We start from the raw sequence: 16,860 nt of genomic DNA, 5'->3' as shown, positions 1-16,860 counted from the left end.
AGGTCATTACATGGAGGGGTTGTGAGCTGTCAACCTCCACTCCAAACCCTGCTTCCTTCCAGCATTTATAATGGTGGTAAATATATTAAAAAAAATATTAAAAATTTTCACAGGGATGGCAAAAGGCACATCTCTAATACTAATTTATTTGGGGGGGGCACACTCAGAGGCTTGCGATGTGAAAAGGGTTGCCAGTAAAAAAAAAAGTTTGAGACCCACTGGAACTTGGAAAAATTGCCATTCACACATGCTCAATAGAGTAATCCTATTTTAGCAACTAGCCTCTCAGAAGATTCTGTCCTCACTAAGCATTCTTTAGCCTCTCTGTTTCTAGTGCTGATCAGACTACACCTCCACCATCCTTGCAGATTGATTGAACTTGCTCCTGTGTGTAAGTGTGTGCCGCCACCATCCTAACCACAGAGCTGGGACTGGAAGCCAGTGGAGTGGGAAGAGGCTGGGACTTGGAGTTAGAGGGAGAGGAGCTTGGCACTGGGATGAGAAGGGTAAGGAGTGAAGATACGATTGGTTAGGCAAAGAAAATGGGACTGGGACAAGGAGCCGGGGAGGGGGGGAGTAGGAGGGAAGATAGGAGAGAGAGGAGCGGGACAGAGATGGTTTGGGGGGTGGGGGCCAGAATGGGCAACAGAGACTGTGCCCACTAGAGAACACTCACCTCTGCAGACTGGAATTGAATCCAAGTTTCCCGAGTCTCACCATTCCTCTTCTGTCAGCACATAGCTGTTGAACTCACTGGCAAGATGTGTTGTCATCCCCCTCTAGTCCTGGTCCACATGGAAGATGACAACCCAGTATTGCTATCAGTTACTCCATTAGCTGAAATGCCCTGGGTCTGTGCAGTTCATCTATGGTTCCAATCTTGCTGATGAACCATATGGATATTAATATGATGCCACATATTGGAATTTCTGGGTGTTTTTTTCAGTTTGCTTTTCTAAAAGAGCTAACAAATTACAATGAGGTTGCCAGTGCACATACATTATGTCAGTCTTTAACTACAAAATCACACACTATTTTTGAGTGCTTGACTTTGCAACTTAAATGTTCTTTTAACTTAGTTTTTGTGTGTATGATTTAGGTTTAAATAGCCCAATACCCTCCACATCATCCCAGGAAGGGAGCCCCAAGTTGCTCCTCAAGTCTGACTCCTGCTGCCTCCTTCTCACTATCCCCCACAGATTCAGTATAATGAAAGTTCCAGTAAGACTACACAGTCAATTAATTTTACGTTGTACAGTATACAATTAGATCACCATTTAGGATCAGCTTCAAGAAAAAAAATTGTGTTTGAGCACATACATTGTGAGTAAAAGCCTATACAGGGCCCCAGAATCCATGGAAGAATTTATTTTTCTTCAGGTCAAATTATATGTGGTTCTGTGAATTCAAATATAAAAACCTTTCCGATTTTTAGAGAAGCAGAAATGCAGATATATTTATTGTATATTCCATTTTAGAATGAGAGAATTTCTTAAAGAACCATTCTGTAGAAGTACCTAAATGAGAAATTAGGAATCTGTTAAATTCCTAGCTGCTGAATTTAGGGAATAATACCCATATTAAATTATAAAAATTGTCTTGGTTTATTAAAAACAGTCTTTTGAACTGGTGCTGCTTTGCTGCTGTTGTTGTTGGTGTTCTTCATCTGTTATAATTGCATTGAGAGTGGCCATTATTTCTGCTCCAAAAATAAGTGAACAGCCTTTGATGAACTGTCACCTGAATTAAATGTATTTGTGCAGAGCGAAGGCAAGTGCTTTATTTGATACCTATGTGGACAAGAACAAAGGTACCAGACCTTTTAAGACATTCCTATTAGGACTGTAGGTTTGGGACCTGAAAATGTTCTACAAATGAGCAAATGCCAAAACATGCATCACCTAATTGCTTAAATCAAATCCATCAATTCTTGTTCCTGCCCCACATCCCGTCAGTCAATGAAATCTAAAAATTCTTTCCTCTCTCTTTGATTCCCCTAGCCCTCCTCGGTCTCTGTTGCTCCTTTTGCTGTTTGTTTCCCTGTCTTCCCTGGGACATTCCCTTCCAAAGCTCTGGAGAGGCCAACGGCATTTCTCCTCTCCCTTGCCCTATGTTAGGTGCTGGGAAGTGCACCAGAATCTTGCTTCTTTCCTAGCCTGCTGTGGAGATTTTTTCCTACGTTACTCTTGCTGCATGTTGCAGCGGGAATTTCTACACTGCATCTGGGGGCATGTCTGCCAGCCCAGGTAGGTAGATGTGCACTAGTGGAGCTCAAGCTTGCACGGTAAAAACAGCAATGTGTACTTTTGAGGTTGGTCAAAAGCTTAGACTTTAAAGTCCATCTGTTCCCCTAGACCACGCCAGAATGTCCACATTGCTGTGTTTAGTGAGCTAGCTCGAGCCTGGCTAGAGTGAGCCTGTCTTCCCAGGCTGCAAGACTCACTCCCAGCACCAGTGTAGACATACCCTGAGAAGCTGCAGGAGATTAGGGAACCACTTGGGAGTCCAGTAGAGGGCACATGAAATTGGGAACCTTTCGGGGAGACTAAACAGGTATGCCTAGGCCATCAACTTCCAATCGGTCTGAGCAGCCATTATTGATTCATGTTGGAGAATGAGAAATTCCTGCCTTCCCTCCAAGCTTTGAGGCTCATTCTACAAAATCATTTCCATTTCTTGGTAGTGAGGAATAGAACTTTTCAGAGTTGTGAGTTGTATCAGTCAACTTTTATAGTCACTTCATCTCTTGGCCTCTGTTTTTCCATCTGTAAAATCAAAATGTTTATCTCCATCTTGGGATGTTGTGATGTTTAATATTTATATAGTATTTCCTCCCATTCCATGTGAACCCACAATGAAGAAAAACAAAAATAATGAAATCTAACTGAATTCACAGAAGAACTTGCTGCTGTTTTCTCCATTTGTTCCTGCCTTTCTAGACATTTTTAGTTACCATAACACAAGGTAGTTTGTTAAATGCTTCAGTTTCGTATTTTAGTTTCTGTGCTGCTAAGGAGATAGTCTCCCCCTCCCCCTTTCCTCTTTATGTTTCAGAGCTCATAATATGGAAAATAATAGATGTTCTAACTTAGGCCAAACTGTGATCATTCTAATAATAGTTAACAGACCTGTGAAACTTTAAACTGCAAAACATAAGGAAGTACTTCAGTGTAGGTTCTCCCTTTTGTCTTTACGTCATCAAACGAATTGGGATGTATTGTTTGTTAGTTGGTAAATCTGTGTTGAGGCCACAAATATTTCTTCATTAAATTGCCCCAGATTTGGTATTTTAATCTTTTTCAACATAGCTTAAAAGACTCAATACACTTGAGACTTTGACAGAAATTCTAAGATTTGATAGCATTGCAGTATCTTACCCTTCAACTACTTATACTGCACTGTCTCTTTTACCAATCAAAATTATACTGCAGATCCATTGTTCTAAAATACTTATCCAAAATAGGTTGGCGGAGAGGAATTTCTAAGTTAACATGTTCTTCTACCTCTCTCAGTGCATGTTATCTGCTTGTGCCTTTTAGCTCTTTGGACAGGCACTGTCTGAATAATTGTATTGTACAGCAGTGAACGTGTGGGTGGTTAACAAATAATTTTGTTTGTGTCTTGAACTGCGTGTTTGGCAACCCTTTGTGCATGTGAAGGGAATGAACAAATGTGTACCAAACTTTTGTTTGTAGTGGATTGTTCTATAGTGGTTAGTGCTGAGCAGCTGAATGTGATGGTAGGAAATAAGCATGTTTGCTTTGTATGGTTTTGTAGTGAATGGAGCTCTGTATTGGCTTAATTTCAAATTTCTAGAAAGGATGTATCTATTTAGAGCTCAAGCCAAAATGCTAAGTTATTACTATATAAAAGAAAGCAAACACTGTGATTTGATTTATGCAGCATACCAAACAGAGGGAGCCTAGAATTCATGCAGCAAACTGATGACTTAATAAATGCAATGAACATCGGGTTAGGTTATTTGATTCTTAGCTTCCAAAATTGAAAATAATGCTTTATATATAAAGGTATCTACTCCCTTCAACACATTCTAAAAATCTAATAATGCCATGTTGACTTCTGTGCCATGTTGACTATGTGGAAGTTGCAATACTTACAGAAAAACAGGTTTCCTTTACTCATAAATGAGTAAAATGTCTGTCATAAGGGTTCAGAAAAAATGCTTTGTTTTATCAAGTAACAAACAACTGATCAGAGCTAAACAAGAATAATGTCATGTTTTCTCTGAAATTAACGTGTCATCCCTTTATGAGATTCAGACATTGTCTCATTGGATTCAAAATTTGTGATCAAAGAACATTCCAGGACTGTTCTATATTTAAAACATAACAAAAGGATTAAAATATGTATTTTTGCACAGGACTTATCAGGGACCCTCGTTCTGTTAATCTAACTTTTTCCACTTAATATTTTGGTTTTAAGAATTGTTATTCCAGCATGTTTTATAGTTCTTGATACAGTAATTGAAATCACCACGGCTCCTATTTTCAACTGTAGCCTCCTCAATGATATTTTAAATCATGCTGAATAGATGAGCAGACTCCTTTTGCCAAGAGACATTAACATGACACTACTGCAGTTTATTTGGTAGTGCTTACATAAAAGTAAATGCTGAGGTATAAATAAATGCCTAATAGGTTTCTGTGGGATTGAAACATAAATAAATATCCTCTTCATAAGATACCTTACTCTTTCATTTGAGGTTTATCCTTAATGTATTCTCATATCTTCAGGATATTCATGGGCATAATTATCATAATGTCTCCAAAATCATTTTTTTTGTTTTTACATGCAGTTCTTCCAGTTGTAAATATTTAAAACAAAGACTCACTTGGAAGAAATATTTGATAAGTATGAAGAGAATCAAAAGGTGCTAGACAAAATGTCACTTTAAAAAAGATGATTTTTCTAATGTACTAAGTTACACATACCCAGAGTTCAAAACCTTTTCTTTACAAGCCAGGGTGTTTTTTTTTTAAGCACTCACTCATCTCAGCCTCAGCTATTCAGTGACAGGCAAGAGAACTTAGTCTGGATTAGAGTACAGGAAATTTTTTTCTACAATATCACATTTTCCTTTGTTTTTATTGTCTAAAATATAATGCAATCGTTTCATGAATGGGGATAGTACATCTCTCTGTATTTAAGTTAGTTTCAAGAAACAGGAGATGGGGGAAGAACAGAATAATACTAACAAAAGCAGGATGGGGGGTATAAATTTCTGTATAGACAACAATTATGAAGTGCTTAATTTTTTTTTTTTACCCTTCTCTACTCGTGTGTAAGTTTGTACTGAAATACTTTTCCTTGCTAAGGAAACCTTCCCTGATTCTAGGACTGTCAGTGTTATATAATATGATAATAATAAACATGTAGACATGCAGCATCAACAGTTATTAAAGTACATCATTTTGAGTGAAATCCAGGTCCCACTGATGTCAGTGACAAAATTCCCAGTAACTGCAGTGGAGCCAGGATTTCATCTATTGTATTCCAAACCCTTTTTGCTTCTACAGCAGGCTACCACTGCCCATCCACAATCAGGTTTCCCATCCTCCCCATCATCTACAAAATCCTGTGTTCTATACAAATCCTGCATCTTGGCAGGGGATTAGACTAGATGACACTTGCGGTCCATTCTAACCCTGTGATTCTTATACTAGCCTCCCTGTCTAGAACCAAGATCTTCTATGTTCTCCATATTTGCAGGCTTCCTCTGCACTCTCCCAGTAAAATCAGGTTTCCCTAGAATCACTACAATATTTTTCTCCCTTATCAGCCTTCTGACTAATTTCTGCCCCTCTTCACTCAAAGTCCCCTTTCCAAACTATCTGCTGCTATTTTCTCATTGTAAAGGTGCCTAGTATCTGTCTGAGGCCTGGACTACACTACGACTTTAGGTCGCATTTAGCAGCGTTACCTCGATTTACGCCTGGACCCGTCCACATGATGAAGCCCTTTTTTCCGACTTAAAGGGCTCTTTAAATCGATTTCTTTACTCCACCTCCGACGAGGGGATTAACACTGAAATCGGCTTTGCTGGGTCGAATTTGGGATAGTGTGGACGCAATACGATGGTATTGGCCTCTGGGAGCGCTCCCAACTCAGATGCACTGGCCAGGTAGACAGGAAAAGGCCTGCGAACTTTTGAATTTCATTTCCTGTTTGGCCAGCATGTTTGCAGAGCTCATGCAGCGCTCATCAGCATGATGTGCACATTGCCCGGCCCATACTTTGTGAGAAGTCTATGACAGTGTTCCTCTCATCACCGTGCTGCTGTCGCCTCCTCACCTGGTTTTACGCAAAACAGTTGTCTGCCGTTGCTCTGACAGAGGGAGGGGCGACTGACGACATGGCTTACAGGGAATTAAAATCAACAAAAGAGGTGGCTTTGCATCAAGGAGAAACATAAACAACTGTCACACAGAATGGCCCCCTCAAGGATTGAACTCAAAACCCTGGGTTTAGCAGGCCGTTGATTTCACAAAACAAATCGGGTCAATTTCTTGTTTTGATCCATCTATCTTTTAGATCTTAGGCTGGCAGCAGACGGTGCAGTACGACTGCAAGCCATCATCATCTCCTGGGTGCTCAGCAGAAGATGCTGCATTACGATTGCTAGCCATCATCTCCTGGGTGCTCGGCAGAAGATGGGAATGTCCTGGCTGAGTCACTCCCATGTCTACCCAGGCGCCCCTGACTGAGGTCGGCTAAAAGAGCACCCAGGACTAGGACGATGATGGCTACCAATCGTAATGCACTGTCTGCTGCCAAAAGGCAAGGAGCTGCTGCTGTGTAGCAATGCAGTCCCACGTCTGCCAGCACCCAGGAGACGTACGGTGACAATGAGCTGAGCGGGCTCCATGCTTGCCGTGGTATGGCGTCTGCTCAGGTAACCCAGGAAAAAAAGGCGCAAAACCATTGTCTGCCGTTGCTTTCATGGAGAGAGGGAGGGAGGGAGAGAGAGGGGGGCCTGATGACATGTACCCAGAACCACCCGCGACACTGTTTTTGCCCCATCAGGCATTGGGATCTCAACCCAGAATCCCAATGGGCAGCGGATACTGCAGGAACTGTGGGATAGCTACTCACAGCTACCCACAGTGCGACACTCCGGAAGTCGACGCTAGCCTCGCTACTGTGGATGCAGTCCGCTGACTTAATGCACTTAGAGCATTTTGTGAGGGGACACAATGGATGAATGGACTATAAAGTGGATAGAAAGCTGGCTAGGTCGTCGGGCTCAATGGATAGTGATCAACGGCTCTGTCTAGTTGGCAGCCGGTATCAAGCGGAGTGTCCCAGGGGTCGGTCCTGGGGCTGGTTTTGTTCAACATCTTCATTAATGATCTGGATGGTGGGATGAATTCCACCCTCAGCAAGTTCGTGGATGACGCTAAGCTGGGGGGAGAAGTAGATACACTGGAAGGTAGGGATAGGGTCCAGAGTGACCTAGACAAATTGGAGGATTTGTCTAAAAGAAATCTGATGAGGTTCAACAAGGACAAGTGCAGAGTCTTGCGCTTAGGACAGAAGAATCCCATGCACCGCTACAGGCTGGGGACCAACTGACTAAGTGGCAGTTCTGCAGAAAAGGACCTGGGGATTACAGTGGACAAGAAGCTGGATGTGAGTCAACAGTGTGTCCTTGTTGCCAAGGAGGCTAACAGCATATTGGGCTACATTAGTAGGAGGATTGCCAGCAGAGGGATTATTCCCCTCTATTTGGCACTGGTGAGGCCACATCTGGAGTATTGTGTCAAGTTTTGGGCCCCCCACTACAGAAAGGATGTGGACAAATTGGAGAGAGACTAGCGGAGGGCAACAAAAAAGAGAAGAGTGAGGGGAGATTTGATAGCAGCCTTCAACTATCTGAAGGAGGCTTCCAAAGAGGATGGAGCTAGGCTGTTCTCAGTGGTGGCAGATGACAGAACAAGGAGCAATGATCCCAAGTTGCAGTGGGAGAGGTCTAGGTTGGATATTAGGAAAAAATATTTCACTAGGAGGGTGGTGAAGCACTACAATGGATTACCTAGGGAAGTGGTGGAATCTCCATTCTTAAATGTTTTTAAGGCCCGGCTTGACAAAGCCCTGGCTGGGATGACTTAGTTGGTGTTTGTCCTGCTTTGAGCAAGGGGTTAGACTAGATGACCTCCTGAGGTCTCTTCCAACCCTAATCCTCTGTGATTCAATGTATTTTTGTTAAATCTTTAAACAAAAATAGTAGTTAATCTCTACATATAGTCTTCTTCTCTTAGGAATTAGCATCAAGAAGTACTTATGAATTTCTGCCTATACCCAGTGCAATTTGTAATAGTAATTTTTTTTAAATATTCCTTTTTAAAAAGACCACCCATTTTGTTGTTTAAAGTAACTGCCTTATTGTTGTGTTTTAAACATTTCTACCATCCTCTCTGTCCCCCCAGTGGCTTAAAGATTTTTACGCTTCCATGGAAAAGGAGAGAAGCTTGACTGTCTGTCTGTCTGTCTGTCTTCATCAATAATCCTATTTACAAGATGTCAATTGATGTATTTGTCAGTATTATTATATATTCTTGATATTTTTAATGGTCATATTCTGCTTTTTTCCCAGGTCATACGATTCATTGTATGGATGCTGAAGCTAAGTTCTGTGTATTGGCCAACATGCCATGAAATTATAGTAAGTTTTTTGCCTTTTGCTTAAATCCACTTTTTTGTAAGCTTTTTTTAGTGCTAAACAAAGGCCTGTGATACTCATGTAGAATCATTTTGCTCCATGTTAAGTGAGAAGCTTTACTACAGTATTCTAAGATACCAAGCTGTTGAAATGGAAAACAAAAATAGCATTTTGTGCCATCGATTTAAACATAAATGTGTTCAACTAGATTGGTTCAGTTTAAATCTGGACCTTCAAAGTAAAATCTGGACATTAGCACACCACAGAGTTGATTAATTTCACCTTCTGTCAAATTGTGCATTGTGCAAGAGTGTAATAAGAAAAGCCAAAGAGGAGTTTGAAGAATGGCTAGCCAAAAACTCCAAAGGTAATAACAAAATGTTTTTTAAGTACATCAGAAGCAGGAAGCCTGCTAAACAACCAGTGGGGCCCCTTGATGATCAAAATACAAAAGGAGCGCTTAAAGACGATAAAGTCATTGCGGAGAAACTAAATGGATTCTTTGCTTCAGTCTTCACGGCTGAGGATGTTAGGGAGATTCCCAAACCTGAGCTGGCTTTTGTAGGTGACAAATCTGAGGAACTGTCACAGATTGAAGTGTCACTAGAGGAGGTGTTGGAATTAATTGATAAACTCAACATTAACAAGTCACCGGGACCAGATGGCATTCACCCAAGAGTTCTGAAAGAACTCAAATGTGAAGTTGCGGAACTATTAACTAAGGTTTGTAACCTGTCCTTTAAATCGGCTTCGGTACCCAGTGACTGGAAGTTAGCTAATGTAACGCCAATATTTAAAAAGGGCTCTAGGGGTGATCCCGGCAATTACAGACCGGTAAGTCTAACGTCGGTACCGGGCAAATTAGTTGAAACAATAGTTAAGAATAAAATCGTCAGACACATAGAAAAACATAAACTCTTGAGCAATAGTCAACATGGTTTCTGTAAAGGGAAATCGTGTTTTACTAATCTATTAGAATTCTTTGAAGGGGTCAACAAACATGTGGACAAGGGGGATCCGGTGGACATAGTGTACTTGGATTTCCAGAAAGCCTTTGACAAGGTCCCTCACCAAAGGCTCTTACGTAAATTAAGCTGTCATGGGATAAAAGGGAAGGTCCTTTCATGGATTGAGTACTGGTTAAAGGACAGGGAACAAAGGGTAGGAATTAATGGTAAATTCTCAGAATGGAGAGGGGTAACTAGTGGTGTTCCCCAAGGGTCAGTCCTCGGACCAATCCTATTCAATTTATTCATAAATGATCTGGAGAAAGGGGTAAACAGTGAGGTGGCCAAGTTTGCAGATGATACTAAACTTCTCAAGATAGTTAAGACCAAAGCAGATTGTGAAGAACTTCAACAAGATCTCACAAAACTAAGTGATTGGGCAACAAAATGGCAAATGAAATTTAATGTGGATAAATGTAAAGTAATGCACATTGGAAAAAATAACCCCAACTATACATACAACATGATGGAGACCAAAGCCCCGAGGTAAGTGGGGAAGTGGGATACTGGGAGGAAGCACAAGCAGGAGACTGCAAGAGGGGAGGACTCCTGTCTCAAACCGAGAAAGCGGGACAATCAGCAAGTTATCTTAAGTGCCTATACACAAATGCAAGAAGCCTGGGGAACAAGCAGGGAGAACTAGAAGTCCTGGCACAGTCAGGGAATTATGATGTAATAGGAATAACAGAGACTTGGTGGGATAACTCACATGATTGGAGTACTGTCATGGATGGATATAAACTGTTCAGGAAGGACAGGCAGGGCAGAAAAGGTGGGGGAGTTGCGTTGTATGTAAGAGAGCAGTATGACTGCTCAGAGCTCCAGTATGAAACTGCAGAAAAACCTGAGTGTCTCTGGATTAAATTTAGAAGTATGAACAACAAGGGTGATGTCGTGGTGGGAGTCTGCTACAGACCACCGGACCAGGGGGATGAGGTGGACGAGGCTTTCTTCCAGCAACTAACAGAAGTTGCTAGATCACAGGCCCTGGTTCTCATGGGTGACTTTAATCACCCTGATATCTGCTGAGAGAGCAATACAGCAGTGCACAGACAATCCAGGAAGTTTCTGGAAAGTGTAGGGGACAATTTCCTGGTGCAAGTGCTGGAGGAACCAACTAGGGGAAAAGCTCTTCTTGACCTGCTGCTCACAAACAGGGAAGAAATAGTAGAGGAAGCAATAGTGGATGGGAACCTGGGAGGCAGTGACCATGAGATGGTCGAGTTCAGGATCCTGACACAAGGAAAAAAGGAAAGCAGTAGAACAGAGACCCTGGACTTCAGAAAAGCAGACTTTGACTCCCTCAGGGAACTGATGGGCAAGGTCCCCTGGGAGAATAACATGACGGGGAAAGGAGTCGAGGAAAGCTGGCTGTATTTTAAAGAAACCTTATTGAGGTTGCAGGAACAAACCATCCCGATGTGTAGGAAGAAAAGTAAATATGGCAGGCGACCAGCTTGGCTTAACAGTGAAATCCTTGCTCGTCTTAAACACAAGAAAACAGCTTACAAGAAGTGGAAGATTGGACAAATAACCAGGGAGGAGTATAAAAGTATTGCTCAGGCATGCAGGTGTGAAATTAGGAAGGCCAAATCACACTTGGAGTTGCAGTTAGCCGGAGATGTTAGGAGTAACAAGAAGGGTTTCTTTACGTATGTTAGCAACAAGAAGAAAGTCAAGGCAAGTGTGGGCCCCTTGCTGAATGAGGGAGGGACCCTAGTGACAGAGGATGTGGAGAAAGCTAGTGTACTAAATGCTTTTTTTGCCTCTGTCTTCACAGACAAGGTCAGCTCCCAGACAGCTGCACTCTGCAGCACGGTATGGGGAGGAGGTGACCAGCTCTCTGTGGAGAAAGAAGTAGTTCGGGACTATTTAGGAAAGCTGGATGAGCACAAGTCCATGGGGCCGGATGCGCTGCATCCGAGGGTGCTAAAGGAGTTGGCCGATGAGATTGCAGAGCCATTGGCCATTATCTTTGAAAAATCATGGCGAGCGGGGGAGGTCCCGGACGACTGGAAAAAAGCTAATGTAGTGCCCATCTTTAAAAAAGGGAAGAAGGAAGATCCAGGGAACTACAGGCCAGTTAGTCTCACCTCAGTCCCTGGAAAAATCATGGAACACGTCCTCAAGGAATCAATCCTGAACCACTTAAAGGAGGGGAAAGTGATCAGGAACAGTCAGCATGGATTCACCAAGGGCAAGTCATGCCTGACTAACCTAATTGCCTTCTATGATGAGATAACCGGCTCTGTGGATGAGGGGAAAGCAGTGGATGTGCTATTTCTGGACTTCAGCAAACCTTTTGATACAGTCTCCCACAGTATTCTTGCCAGCAAGTTAAAGAAGTATGGGCTGGATGAATGGACGGTAAGGTGGATAGAAAACCGGCTAGATGGTCAGGCTCAATGGGTAGTGATCAGTGGTTCCATGTCTAGTTGGCAGCCGGTATCAAGTGGAGTGCCCCAAGGGTCGGTGCTGGGGCCGGTTTTATTCAATATCTTCATTAACGATCTGGAGGATGGTGTGGACTGTACCCTTAGCAAGTTTGCAGATGACACTAAACTGGGAGGAGTGGTTGATATGCTGGAGGATAGGGATAGGATACAGAGGGACCTAGACAAATTAGAGGATTGGGCCAAAAGAAATATGATGAGGTTCAACAAGGACAAGTGCAGAGTCCTGCACTTAGGACAGAAGAATCCCATGCACTGCTATAGACTAGGGACCGAATGGCTGGGCAGCAGTTCTGCAGAAAAGGACCTAGGGGTTACGGTGGACAAAAAGCTGAATATGAGTCAACAGTGTGCCCTTGTTGCCAAGAAGGCTAATGGCATTTTGGGTTGTATAAGTAGGGGCATTTCCAGCAGATCGAGGGATGTGATCATTCCCCTCTACTCAGCACTGGTGAGGCCTCATTTGGAGTACTGTGTCCAGTTTTGGGCCCCACACTACAAGAAGGATGTGGATAAATTGGAGAGAGTCCAGCGGAGGGCAACAAAAATGATTAGGGGGCTGGAGCACATGACTTATGAGGAGAGGCTGAGGGAACTGGGATTGTTTAATCTGCAGAAGAGAAGAATGAGGGGGGATTTGATAGCTGCTTTCAACTACCTGAAAGGGGGTTCCAAAGAGGATGGATCTAGACTGTTCTCAGTGATAGAAGATGACAGAACAAGGAGTAATGGTCTCAAGTTGCAGAGGGGGAGGTTTAGGTTAGACATTAGGAAAAACTTTTTCACTAGTAGGGTGGTGAAGAACTGGAATGGGTTACCTAGGGAGGTAGTGGAATCTCCTTCCTTAGAGGTTTTTAAGGTCAGACTTGACAAAGCCCTGGCTGGGATGATTTAGTTGGGTTTGGTCCTGCTTTGAGCAGGGGGTTGGACTAGATGACCTCCTGAGGTCCCTTCCAACCCTGAGATTCTATGAATTTAGCTACATCGAGTCAGGAAAAAGATCTTGGCGTCATCGTGGATAGTTCTCTGAAGATGTCCACACAGTGTGCAGAGGCGGTCAAAAAAGCAAACAGGATGTTAGGAATCATTAAAAAGGGGATAGAGAATAAGACTGAGAATATATTATTGCCCTTATATAAATCCATGGTACGCCCACATCTCGAATACTGTGTACAGATGTGGTCTCCTCACCTCGAAAAAGATATTCTAGCACTAGAAAAGGTTCAGAAAAGGGCAACTAAAATGATTAGGGGTTTAGAGAGGGTCCCATACGAGGAAAGATTAAAGAGGCTAGGACTCTTCAGCTTGGAAAAGAGAAGACTAAGGGGGGACATGATAGAGGTATATAAAGTCATGAGTGATGTTGAGAAAGTGGATAAGGAAAAGTTATTTACTTATTCCCATAATACAAGAACTAGGGGTCACCAAATGAAATTAATAGGCAGCAGGTTTAAAACAAATAAAAGGAAGAAGTTCTTCACGCAGCGCACAGTCAACTTGTGGAACTCCTTACCTGAGGAGGTTGTGAAGGCTAGGACTATAACAAGGTTTAAAAGGGGACTGGATAAATTCATGGTGGCTAAGTCCATAAATGGCTATTAGCCAGAATGGGTAAGAATGGTGTCCCTAGCCTCTGTTCGTCAGAGGATGGAGATGGATGGCAGGAGAGAGATCACTTGATCATTGCCTGTTAGATTCACTCCCTCTGGGTCACCTGGCATTGGCCACTGTCGGTAGACAGATACTGGGCTAGATGGACCTTTGGTCTGACCCGGTACGGCCTTTCTTATGTTCTTATGCTTAGGCAGTTCACTGTAAATGCTAATCTCCATTTTATTTTTAGAAAACCATTAGTATCTCGGGGGGAATGTGGGAGTAATTGTCAAAGCTTAGCAAAGGACTGCTATTAAACCAAACTGCCAAAGCAGGTGTTGGGTGGGATCCCCTTCACTCTTATCAGTTAGATACTAGTGGTTCTACATTTTAAAGATGTGTGAATAAAGCAGCCCTGTCATGAAGAGATTTAATAAAATCTTCCTTTTCTTTTGGCATCATTTGTTTGTGGGTTTTTTGACGAGTATCTGTTTCTGTGTCTTTGCCCTGTTGTGAGTGCATGTGAATTTGTACTCCGTACCTCCTGTCCTCTGTTCTGTATTTGACATTTCAGTGTTTGTGTTTTTAACAAAATTCTTCATAACTAGTATGGGGAGGTGAATTAGTGAGGAGGGTGCACGAACTAGGGGCTGTGGAAGTAGGGCATTGGAGCTGAGCTGGTTTTGGGCAACAGTGGCCAGTAGTGTAGGGAGGGAGGTGTGTAGGGAATAAGGAGACAGCTTAGCTTCCTCAGCTCCCTGAATGTCCCCTTAGTTCATTGAATCTTTTTTCCATATCCTCCTTCCTCTGCTCCCTTACATGCCTACCCAGTCAGTTGCCCTAAATCCATGAAATCTAGAGCTTGTTTACGCTGCACTCAGTGGCGGTGTGAACTGAAGAGCACATCAGTGTTGCGCTGTAGCTGCCCCACATGGACACTGCTGATGCAAACTAGAAGGTACCCAGTTTGTGTTAATGTAGTCTGGTTCGAGGACTAGGTTTACGCAAACTGGGTACCTTCTAGTTTTGTGTCAGCAACATTCACATGGGGCAGCTACGGCGCAACCCTTTGTGCTCTTCAGTTCACATGTCCATAGTCTGCACTGCAATGTGGGGTAGCCGTAGACATTTAAGTCATTTTAAATTCATTTGAAAATTTTATCCTACAGATTTAACAGAAATTCGGTTCTCTAGTGCTGAGACAATGAAGTTGAACAGCCTTCCTTGGCTCATTGCCTGTGGGGTCCAATTCAAATTAACTTTTTTTTCCACATGCATGTGTAAATCTTGCCAGCCCCACACTACTGCTATATGTAGCAAAAAGGCTATTATATTTGACAGGGAAGCCTTAAAAGTGAGTTTGTGGATTCCTACTTCTCCTGTTCCCTGAAACAACGTCCTTATATAGAGGTGGACTGATGCATGTGAGTGTTCAAAAGATCCATAGCTTTTTTGTGGTGAGGGGATGTGAGCTTATTAGAATTGATGCTCTCCTTCTGCAGATCACAATTGCCACTGACTTATGTAAATGAGGAGTGACTGACACAGGTCCATCAGCCTCTCTACTGAATAAGTTGGCTTGCTACATGGTCTAGATAGCTTTTCTTGCAAAGTATCTAAAGCAACTCAAAAGGTTTGTAAATCTCTACAGGCCATTTCTAGCACACATCCCCACTTCTCAAGGTAATCAGAAAGGGCAGTCTTACAATTTGTGCTTACATAACTTTTCCCACTAGTATTCCCTAAGTGCTCTCTCCACATTGTAATCTATTTTCCCTTTTGGGTCAGATAAAAGGAATAAAAACACAACAGCTATTTGTTCTTTTTGAATCAATCAGGCTAGTTATCCTGACAATTGCAGAATGCTTTTGATAAATTCTTACATAGCTGTATTTCGTGTTGTCCTTCTTACCAGACAGCAGGATAGTGAAGAACATTGAGAGCTATGTAATTCACCAGAGTCAATAAATATAAACTCTCTCTTTATTTTAACAGTGTTATATAAGACTCCCGTTTTATTAATACAGTGTGTGCACATCTGTGTGTGTTAATAAGGCTCAGAAAAGCAATTACTTTGCATTTTTCTATTGAGGATTAAGGCTTAGTCATTATACATTAGTTTAAGGCTGTAGAGACCAGTTATGGTCCATTATCCTGAGGAGATAGGAAAATCTAGCATTCTCAAGGTAACGAGGAATAAAACTGAAACACTTATTTTTCTAGGCTGCTGATAAACTTTAAAATTAATTTGCATTTACACTTAGTCACAGTCTTGTATTTCTAAAGCAGCCTGAATACAATTTGCCTTATCTTTACTCTGTTGTATAAACAGTTAAGTGGCAGTTGAAATTAAATTCTTTAACCACAAACCAAATTATCATATCCTAGCAAACTATACAAATTCACCTGCGGAAAAGTTAACTTTCTGCATTCCTCAGGTCTTAAGTTTTTAGAAGGAAAAAAGAAAAGCTAAGTTGTAAAAGTTTCAATAATTTCCTAAGTCCCATTTTCAAAAGGAACTTAGAAGCCTCATTGTCATTGAAAGCCAATGGGACATAGGCTCCTAATTGTCTTAGTCACTTTTGAACATTTTACCCAAGAGCTCTTAAAGTGATTGCTAAGCCTCGCTCAATAAACTATCATAGAAAATTTTGGCAATCATTGCCCTAAGTCTAATAACCCATTTTTAGTGCAGATTATCAAGAAATGTTGGTGAAACAGCTCTGACAATTTCTAGAGATCTGAATTCCTTCAACCTCTTATCTGATTTTAGGTCTGATTATGGTGCAGAGACTTAATCTCATTGGTCAATGTTGTTTTTCTGAAGATGGATCAAAACCAGTTGTCCAAGCAGGGTTTTTTAGATCTGTTAGAAGCCATTGAATCTGTTTCCTACATGCTATTGATATGTCCGGGGACACTGGCAAGGATATGTGGGGATATGATTGGATAGCTCTATTCTTTTCACTCTTCCTCCTCCTTCTACAATACATAGTCACACAGGTTTGAACTTCTGTTATTTCAAACTGAAATGTTTGTTTAGAAAAACTCAGAGGAAACCAGACAACATTTCCTGTGTAGCCACCAGTGTGGTCTTTTCTGTTCTTTGCCAAAATAAATACTTACT

General features: G+C 42.0%; 1 protein-coding gene across 1 annotated transcript in view; it reads left to right on the top strand.

The window, feature by feature from the left end:
- The first annotated feature begins 8,629 nt into the window (after window positions 1–8,629).
- SIPA1L1 (signal induced proliferation associated 1 like 1) overlaps window positions 8,630–16,860 on the top strand; it is a 177,649-nt gene continuing 169,418 nt past the window's right edge. Inside the window, exon 1 of the mRNA XM_045014975.1 lies at window positions 8,630–8,683. The gene's annotated coding sequence lies outside the window, so the exon portion shown is untranslated. The remainder of the gene's footprint in view (window positions 8,684–16,860) is intronic.

Source organism: Mauremys mutica, chromosome 4 (genome assembly GCF_020497125.1).
Source record: "Mauremys mutica isolate MM-2020 ecotype Southern chromosome 4, ASM2049712v1, whole genome shotgun sequence".
NCBI classification, from domain to species: Eukaryota; Metazoa; Chordata; order Testudines; family Geoemydidae; genus Mauremys; species Mauremys mutica.
This window is presented reverse-complemented; position numbering and strand designations above follow the sequence as displayed.